Raw genomic sequence first — 10,850 nt, forward strand, 5'->3', positions numbered from 1 at the left:
AGATATTGAGATCCTCTGCTGTATCTCTTATACCAATACGGATGATTTCTAATCACTGTTTTTTCACCTTTTTTGATGTTATCTTCACGACCTTCACCTAATGCTTTTTGCCCCATAAAAGCTTGTCTTCGCGATAAAGAAGACTACTAATACTTCTGTAACAACAATTTAACAATTCCATAGTTGTTTTTTTTTAGGAACACAAAATTTCAAGTAAGCTTGTTTTTCTTGAGATAAAAATCACCTGACAACCTTTTGGAGTCTCAAACAAACAACTCATTGACATATGGTGATCAAACTTTACACGAACAGAAAATAAGGTAAATAATACCAATTTGGAATTTTTTTTGTGAATTTGGTTTGGGTGCGCAAATATGGATCAGTCCGGGTCAAATTTTATGCGATGGTGCGAACTCTGGGCTTGACTGTTTTAATATAAAGCAATATCAGAAGATCTTAATGACTTCCATCGAATATACCCGAAAGAACAACTTCTAACTTCACACACAAACGAAATTCGAAAGTTGGCAACTCTGTCAAACTAAAATTTATTCATGACCATATTTAAGCTGCAGATGCACCGAGCTTTTGCAATGCAAAGTGCATCCTTTGGCCTGCCATGACAGAGCCGCAAGTGAATGCAGCAATTAATTTTTAATTAAGCATTCAATTTTGTGCAATTACAAGACTGAGTTCTCAACGCTTCTCCCTTCTGTGCATTGTTGACTAACTGCCGTCACTTTGAGAGTTACGCAATGCAAAGCAATAAGGCAACTATTAATGAAATGCAGTTGCGAAATGTCGTAAATACAATAATTATCCTGATATTTACTACACAGCGCTGACATAATAAAGGGTGCCGCTTAAACGAACTAATTGCGACATTTAATTTGTGTGGCATCTCTTAAAATTTTATTATGCAAATAAAAGTGGAATGGCGAATTGGTGCAACATTGCGTTTCTTACTTTTTTGCCTTTTCATTGTTGTTGCGCAACAGTCAGTTAGCCTGTTGGTGGCAAGAAATCGCAGTGACTTGCTGGCGTGTGGTAGCGACCGTGCCACGGCCATCAACTTGAGTAGCGGCCAAAGTGTCAAAGTGTCATAAAATGCATAAAATGACGTTAAAATTACTCGCACTTGCTGTTGACGCGTCTTGGTTGTGCAACGCGTGACGGCTGCTGCTGCTTGTTGCCACATACCGGCGGCACCACAGTCGCGCCACAAACTTCGCCCGACAACTTTGTGCCACTTGCAGGACTTGTGGACTGCCGTCGTAACGGTTTGTGGGACTTTCAGTGTGTTTGTTGTTGTTATATTTTTTGTTGTTGTTACATTTTTTGTTGTTGTTACAGCTGTTGCGCTGTGCATAGGGACACATGCAGCAATTTGGCTTGTAGCCGCGCAAGTTTGAGTGCGTTGACGCTGTTGCCCTGCCCCGCCCACAACAATGATGTAGAGGGTGTAAAGGAGGGAGGAGGAACTCTGCAGCAAAGGTATGTGGCATTACATTTGTTGCTTGAAGACAGTTTTTAGCTTGCTGTTGCTGTAGCATGCCAACGAACGCCTGTTGACCTACTTAAAAGCACACACTTCGTTGACCTGACAGACTGAGGAACAACAACAAACAAATATTTAGTGTGTGGGTTCAGCAGTTAGACAAGCGGAGTGGTGAGGTAAGGGGGAAAGGTGGAGAGCCACTATATAGCACGACTTTTAAGATTATTACGTAGTTTTGTGGTTGTTGCTGTTGTTTGCGAGCCCTATTAGCACAACACATACATATGTTACTTTAGATTTTGTGGCCAAATGTTGTTGCGCAACTGTTTACAAATAAGCTGACATCTCACTTTGGTGTTGCGGTGCAGTCGACTCCAGCGATTGGGGTCAATGTATGCATTTAGTGTGTTGCTCTTGAATTCACATACATACATACCTGCACACACATATGTATGTATTTGTAGGTAAATAGTGTTTGTGACTTGACCTAAGCACTTCGCCACAAAACCACAATAACAACAATAACAACAATGTTAAGTGGCAGCACAATGAAAGGGTGTTGACTTGCTAATTATTAAAAATAAACAATCTTATTTGTTTAATAAACCTGTAATTTAATACAAGTAATACGGGCCGTATGAGCAACATTTCATGCTATGTGTTGGCAGAGGCGACTTGCATCAGATAAAAATGAAAAATTAAAAGCATTTCGTAAAGAATTTAGAAGAAAGCAAACATTTAGAAAAAATTAAATTTAAAATTATAATGTTGCCACCTGTTTAAAATATTTTAAGGTAACATTCTATATTATTAAGGTCGGTAAGGCTATGGATATCAAACTGAAGCCCTTTAAGAAAATTCAAGTTTGAAAATATTTTTAGAGCGTAGTTGCCACCTATTTCAAAAATATAATTCAATAAAGTCGAACAGCAGCTCAAATTACTATAGCGTGGGTGTTACTCTAAGGCAGTGTAAAAAGATCAATAATTGAAAATATTATTTCAGAAGTGTTGCCAGCTGTTTAGAATAGTTATTCGAAAAAATTTATAACGTAGAAGTTACATTATAATATGTACAACAAACTTAGCAAACCTGAGAAAGATTTCTTTGAAAAATATTTTTGAAAAAATGGCAACATTAGAAACATATGTACATACATATGTACATATGTATGTAGTGATAGCACAAAGGTGAAATAAAGTTAGCGGTAGATAAAATGTATTCGACACATGCTCAAGAATTTTATATCTGTATTAAATATTTTACCTTGTAAAAATTTTTTTTGGGCAGTGTTGCCACCTATTTAAAAATTTAATTCCATAAAATTTCGAGCATGAACGAATCATTAGAAATTGCGTATGAAAGCAGTTTAAAGCGATCAATAATTGAAAAATTGCATGAATGTTGCCATCTGTTTAAAAATTTTGTTAAATAAAAATTTGTAATTTAGAAGCTTAATTATGAAAAGAACAACAAATTAAGCAAACTTCAGTAAGATTTTTGTGAAAAATATTTTTAAAAAAGTGGCAGCACTAAATTTTTTTATACAAAGAGATAAAATAAATGTAAAATAAAGTTACAGAAATTTTAAAGATTCTTGTGTACACATAAAGATTGCCACTGGGAAGAGCAATCAGTAGAACGAACTTGCTACCAAGTATTGAAAATTCCTTATGGACTACCCTAATGCAGACACAATTTAAAATATATGCATATACCAACTTACAGAAATCTAAGGAACTTACAACGCATACCTAAAATACTGCTAAAACAAAAAAGTTCGCGCTAGAGCACAGCTAGCGATTTCAAAAAAGTAATTTAACGCAGTGACACGCGTCCAACAAAAAATAAAAATAAAAATAACTATTTAAACAACAACTATAGTATATGAAGTGTCATGCGTGACACACATTTCTATTTTTTGTTTTTTATAAAGTATTTCCGTTACAAGCCAAACAACAAATTGTGCTGGCGTTGCCTACTTCAAGGCGCACATGCACAGAGAATATGTATGTGTGTACACAATCACGTTGCTTTTTGCAATTTTCGCGCACCACATACCACATAAATACGCTTGCATGTGCGTGCGTGTAAACAGGCGTTTTTTCGCCGCATTTTTCGTGCAACATTAACTGCTGCCGCCAGCAAACACCAACTGGCAACTGGCAACTTGCAGCGCGCAGTTGCGCAATTTGCCGTTAGTGAGTGCATGTTTTTGGGCACTTCATGCAGTGCTGCCCTATTGCTTAGCATTTTCGTACACGCTCGCACTATTCAAAGTGTTTATTTTCGCCGCTGCTATAACAACTGTGGCTAATGCTGCCGCAGCACGTACTCCATTTTTTTTTTGTTGCTGTTGTTTTTCTTTTTGTTGGCATGAACACATGTATCAGCGTTTTTTCGCATTCTGGCTGTGCGTCTGCATATATCAAACATCTCAGCTGTCAGTTTGGCTTGCCATTGCATGCCATTGCCGTTGCCAACTGTGGTACTTGTACATTTGCAACAACTGCAGCCACTATTAGTCAGCCTTAGGTACGCTAATATTTTGGGTAAATGTGTGTGTGCGCGTATGTCTGTGTGTGGTGCATGTACGCCGCGAGACATTTGAAATTTCGCACAATATTCCACATTGCACAGCTGATGCATGGTAGCTCGTCTGTTGCATGCGTCATCGTGGCAGGTTCGTAGATATTTCGCAAATGTACATATATATAGAAATATAGCTTTATATATATATATGCTTGTAATACTTTGGCGTGCCTTCCAGCATGTTATTGCAACCGCAAGTGGAGCTGCGTATCTGCTCTGCATATCTGTTATTATTCTTTTAGTGTTATTGTAATGTTTTCCCCTTTTTTCGGGGATACGCGGGTAAGGACTGTTAGCATACAGCGTTAGCGTTATAAATTTTGTGATGGTGCCAAATGCTAGCATTAGTTTCAAACTACTAGTGTTATTATGGCGTATATATTATTTTCACATTTTCTTATAAAGATATTTTATATAATATTTCTTTTAGTTAGGACCTGAACCCACAATATTCCTTAGCTAAGCTAACCACCATTTTATCTCAAATCTTTTAGAAATAAATTAACAAAGTTGGTTTCCTTCTGATCTTCAGAATATATGTCTACTCCCTAACAACTGTTCAACCTAATTTTTTAGCAATCCCAAGTCTTTCAAACCTTTGTCAGAGTAGGCCCTATGCAGGTGACAGAAAGAAGCAGCTATATTCAATTCTTTTACAACAGTAAAGGCGAGTTGTTTGTCATGAAACCCTGTGATAATAAAAAGATCGAGGTTAGCGGTCACTAAGCCTAAAGAACTTATGTTAAAGCACAGTTCCAGTGAGTTTCCAGAGTGAGATAATGGATACAATGAGAACTTTCTTCCAATTCTCAATTTGTTGAAAATTAAAGGTGAGTTTTTCGAGCTTTGGTGACCGCGAATGGGGCGATAATTGTCTGGAAATCCAAATTCCTGGCTAAATCTGGCTTTAAGAACAGTGTAGCTAGTACTGGAATCTTGTCCTATGACGAGCTTATCGATGAAAGTTTTTGATCTTTGCTAAAGCACTAAACCAACATTCGCTACTTAAGACAAGTGTTTTTAAAGCGATGCAAATATTTGGAAAGATACCATTCGGCAACTCCAGGCACTGGGGGAATAACTCCTTCCTTTCCATCGAACCTGACTCTCCGATACGTCCTCGATGCCCAATGTGATTGTACCCAGATACAAAGTATTTTTTATACTCCAAAGGTACTTAAAAACTAAAGTTCTTTAGCCCTAAAGTCTCTAAGAACATTCGAAGTCGGATAGTGCAAGAAATATTTGCGCAGAGTTATTAGTCAGTTAAAAATTTCGAACATTGTAGAAATATACCCAATAAGGCAGTGGTAGTCTGATTTTTCATTGACTCCCTCATATATTCCTCCTATTAGAAATTATTAACCATATAAACATAAATATTTATTCGAAGTTACCAAATAAACCATTCGAAAATTTGAACAGAACGTCGAAATCGTAAAAATACCGTTATAAGATGAAAATTCTTTACCTCTTCCCTAAGATTCAGCTACAGAATACTTTTAGATCATCGTTTCGATCGAACTCCCGATTATATGTTAATTGAATCCACAGCTTCAAAAGTCTGCCGGCCACTGTATACACACATATATATAATCAAATATATGTATATATAATGAGACATACATACATACATATGCAGTGTTTAACAATCGTTCACATGTTTTTGCAAGTGTTAGCTACCTAAATATGCGCAAAGCTGTGTGTGCCTAACTAAGCTTAGTCAATCTGCTAACCGCCCAATCAAACTGTCTAGCAACAAAGCAATGATTGCCTTTGGTTACTTAACTTAGTTTGCCGGCGGTTATTCAATATTCATGTTACTCCGAATTTCTTGTCCAGCTAAGCAACGCAAAGCCTCAACCAGTCCGTTAGCAAACTTTTTTGCCCTCAGCCTGCTTGCCTTCTTAAGTTCACTCACAATTTGGGTTGCTTTGCCGCTGGCAATATTCGCTTTTCTATTAAGTTCCACTGTAATGCATCCATCAATGCGATTTTTTTCTGGTGTGGTGGTGGAGCGAGCGTGGGTGTGTTTGCGGCAAAAAAGTTTGGGTGTGCTTTACTTTTATGGTTTATTGCGTATTGTTGAATAATTGGATTAGATTACCTGCTGGCTTAGTGGGTGGTGCATATATATGTATGTCTAACTCGTACATATGTATTATAGGGTTGATATTACTTAAAATGGTTCAAATGTTGTGCTGTTGCCCGGCCTCCTTGTTTGGTAGGTGTGTTGGAGTTAATATGGCCAGTGGCTTTGTTGTCAACATTGATGGATGATGTTGTCACCCCAAATGTCTGCGCCTGTGGCTACTACAAATAACTCACACCATTTCAGTAAAATATGTAATTTTGTTTGGAGAAATAGTAAGAGAGTAAAAAATTGTACGCGTGCATTCTTGAAGACTTTAATTTCCATATTCACATCACGCTGTCAAAGAAACATGAGTTGGAAATGACTTAAAGGAAGACCGTAATTTATTTATAGCCATTTTATCAAAAAAATAAAATATGTTATATAAATCTTTATGCATTTGTTATCAGCATCTGCTGGGATGACCTTCTCGTCCTCCATCGATTTTTTGTTTTCTAGGTTTTCGGTATTTGGTATGTCATTCGTTAAATTGTTCTACACTGTCGACTTTATATTTCAATAGCCAACATCCATTCACTGACAATGATGCGTTTAATGAATATAGGATGCTCAGTTGCCTTGTCAAGCATCTCTTTAGGGGTCTCTGCTCGACGTCGTTTTTGCAAACTAAACGCTTCTGCTCTAAACCAATAACCAAATTGCGTTGCGTCGATTCATAAGAGATGTTAATATCCTCCGAAATCTCCCTGAAGCCAATACGACGATTTTCCAACACTGTTTCTCAATGTATTCAATGTTATCGTCAGAACATCATGCCACGCGTATCAGGTTTCGATGATTTCATGAGCTTAACTGAACGATCGATGAGACGGCGCATTATCGTGCAACAAACGCTTCGTTGCGAATGCTAGAAAGGGCTTACATTGGTTTTATCCAAATCACAAGCTACGAGACGAAGACATGTCTTGAAGATGATGCAAATATTAAAAAATGAAGATCCCCATAAAGCCGAATTTTTTCAAAAAATGTACAACCCAGTCAAGGCCACTCAAAAATCAAGGAGATGCTCATTGTTTTTGTGCTATTCATGGTTTGGTTTTTTTCTGAGGATCAGATGGTCAGTACCGAGTTCTATTTGGCTATATTGAGGCGTTTGCGTGAGAACATGCATCGAAAACGGTCGGAATTGTGGAAGAACACTTCATGGATTTTTCACACTGATAATGTACCATCGCATCGAGCCACGATTGTGACCGAATTTAAAGTCAAAAACGCAATGAATACCACTGATTAACCACCATATTCACCCAATTTGGCTCCTTGTGATTTTTTCTTGTTCCCAAACTGAAATTATCGCTCCATGGAATCCGTTTTCAGTAGATGGAAGAGATAAATTAAATTCGCTGAAAGAACTGAAGGCCATTCAAAAGGTGCTTGGGAAAAGTGTTTCTAAAACTGGAAAAACCATTGGCATAAGTATACTACATCTGTTGGGGATTACTTGAAAGGTGAATTGATGAATAATCGAATATTTTTCTTTTGCAATTCCGGGTTCCGGGTCACAATGCAGCATAAATATAACCGTTGACGCTAGTACATATGCGAAATCTTCAGCTGACGTTTTTCTTATACATATATGATTCCGGGATAAGGTAGTTAAGAGGCCTGGAAACGACTTTATTAAATAGTTCAGAATATAAAAATATTTATATTGACATTTCGACACAAGTAATGTGGTCATGAGCTAAACTTCAGTATTACATTTTTCAAGAGCAGTTAATTGTTTATAAAAAGTTAAAACAACAAAAAGATTTACATAGTACGATTTAGAAGACAAAACTGCTTTGTATCTAGAGTTCAAATTTTTACAATTATACTTTGTAATCGTTTGTTATGGAGACATGCTAAATAAAGTTTCTTAAAATACTTGTCAACTGCCTATGAGTCTAATTTCTATAACATGACAAAAAGTAAAATTCTATTTAATATTCTATCAGAACATTCTTAAAATCGCTTACTTAAATGCAAAAGTAAAATTAGCGAAGCTTACCTCAACCCTTTCCCAATATTATAAGGCGAGAAAAACCAACACTCATTTTCCCATGGTTGTTATTTCAATATTTTTCCGCATTTAATTCGGCCGCCCGAGCGTGAAATCTTTTATAATTTTAACGCATTACCCACCGCCGCGGACAGGCCGACGTGCCAACGCATACATTTTATAAGCGAAAGCAGAGATTTAATTTTTTGTTTGCCATTTCCTCTTCTGCCAGCCGCAAACAATCATTTTAAGCCGGTCAAAAGAACCGAAAATCACTGCGCTGTCCATTAGGACAAGCAAACGGCATGCGCCCACAACAACAGCAAAAAGTAAAACCAAAAAATAAATTAAAATAAAAAGCTTCGAATAAAGCGCCAATCTGATGGCCGCCGCAAAATGACGCAGTCACGTGTGTGACCCTTTAAATTACGACTACGCATCGACGCCTTAAAAGCGCCATCCATTGTCCTGCGAATCATGCGAATCAACAACAACAACAGCGACATTGCTGTCGGCTGTCTGTTGTGTGTGTGCGTTGTGGTTTTGCACTTTTATTGCGTTAATGTGTGCGTTCATTTGTTGCCATTGTTTTTATCATGAAAGCGCGTGAAAAACGTGATTGTAGGAAGGCCTTGCCGAAAGGTCCAGGCAGCTTTCACACACCCCTCACACCCGTTGACAGCCTTAAAACATTCGTAATTTTGACCGCAGTTTACGCATAAAGCCAGGCTACTCGATCCAACGCCTCCGCACACTTTGCAACTTCGCCTCTCTCCGCTGGCCCCTCACCACGCATGCATTGTAGAGCGGCATTGTCATTTTCTGCGCCAGTTCAGGTATCACTCGTTGCCTTTGTTCTCCGTTTTGTCCCATTATCGGTTGGTTGCCTGTGTGGTTGTTTTAATTGCCGTTTTTGTTATTGTACTATTTACCGCCCGGTGTTTGTGGGTCTTATTTTGACTGTCAACATTGGTCGCTATGCCCTCATATACATACACGCACATATATTTGTTCGTGTATGAAGCAAGTTATGTCGCCGTAAAATTTCAAGCCTTTCACCGTTCGCGCCGTTCGAACTATTAAAAGCGTCCATTTAGTTCGCAGGCAACCCATCGCATTGTCCACAATTGTTTGTGTTGCATAATTTCGTTGGTTAATCTTTGGGTTTAAGGCTGGTGCACGCACACGCTTGTGTCTTTATTTGCAGGGCGTAACGGGGAAAGTGACAATTTCGTAGCCAATATTGAGGGAGCTTATAAATCCAACAAAAAGCTGTGTAGGAGTGAATTCCCTTCACATCTTCTTTCTACATAATTTTAGAGTATTGTTTCGAGGGTAATACCGATAAAAACAAACTTCAACTATTTGAAAATATCGATAGAATAATGTGTGTGGTCAGATTTCTGAATATTTGAGTTATTTTGCATTTTTATAAGCGAGAGAAATTAAGAGGCGTACTTAGTATCAAATTTTGAAAAAATCGATTTTTTCATACATATTTCGATAGTCTATAGCTTTGAAAATAAATGGCTTAAATCTCAAAGCGAAACTATTTCATATAATAGTTTCACTATTTGGCGCCAATTGGAGATAGCAAGTATAGCAAGGTCTTTCTCCTCCTGATCTCTCTAACGGAATGAAGGTCTTCCTCTTCCTATGCTTCTAACAGCGGGTACCTTCAAAGCTGGAGTGTTCTCTTCCATCCAGACAACATGACTTAGCCAGCGCAGTCGCTCTCTCTTGATTCGCTGAACTATGTTAATATCGCCGTATATCTCCTACAGCTCATCGTTCCATCGACTGGGCTGCTATTGCCAATGCTCAAAGGACCATAAACATTCCGCCAAACTTTTCTCTCGAAGACTCCGAAGCCCGACTCTTCAGATGACGTCATCATCCATGCCTTTGCACCACAAAGTAGGACCGGAATAAAGAATGACTTATAGAGGTTGGTTTTTTTTCGTCGTGAGGACTTTACTTTCCAATTGCCTACTCAGTCCGAAGTAGTACCTGTTGGCAAGATTGATTGATTGACTGATTTTGGTTCCAAGGTGCAAGAAATTATCTACAATTTCGAAGTTATGACTATCAACAGTGACATGCGAGCCTAGTCGGGAGTGCGATGACTGTTTGTTTGATAACAAGAGATATTTCGAGTTGTCCTCCTTCACAACAAAACCCATTTGCTTCGCTTCCTTATACATTATTGAGTCAGTTAAATCAATACTGTCGGTATGCGTCAGCAGCTGATTGTATATATTGATAGTAAATCCATTCCCTGCTCTTAGTAATCAAATAAGTGAGGTAAGCTTTGCTAATAATTTGACAAAACAATCCAAATAAGTAGAGTGATAGTTAGTAGGGTCCATTCTTGATTTTTTTTTTATATCAACTTACATATACCAGCTTCCATAAAACTGACGGATTAAAATTTTAAATGATGACATTTTTATAATGATTTTAAGTGAGTTTTAGTTCAGAAAACAATTTTTTGTTCTAAGTTTAACTATTCAGGAATATTCAAAAATGTATCAGAAGCTTTTTAAACAACTTTATCAAAAACTAATAATCAAGAAAATATTTAAAGGGTTAAAGAGCTTAACAATTAACTTAACTTTGATTGC

The sequence above is a fragment of the Bactrocera dorsalis genome, chromosome 5 (assembly GCF_023373825.1).
Source record: "Bactrocera dorsalis isolate Fly_Bdor chromosome 5, ASM2337382v1, whole genome shotgun sequence".
NCBI classification, from domain to species: Eukaryota; Metazoa; Arthropoda; class Insecta; order Diptera; family Tephritidae; genus Bactrocera; species Bactrocera dorsalis.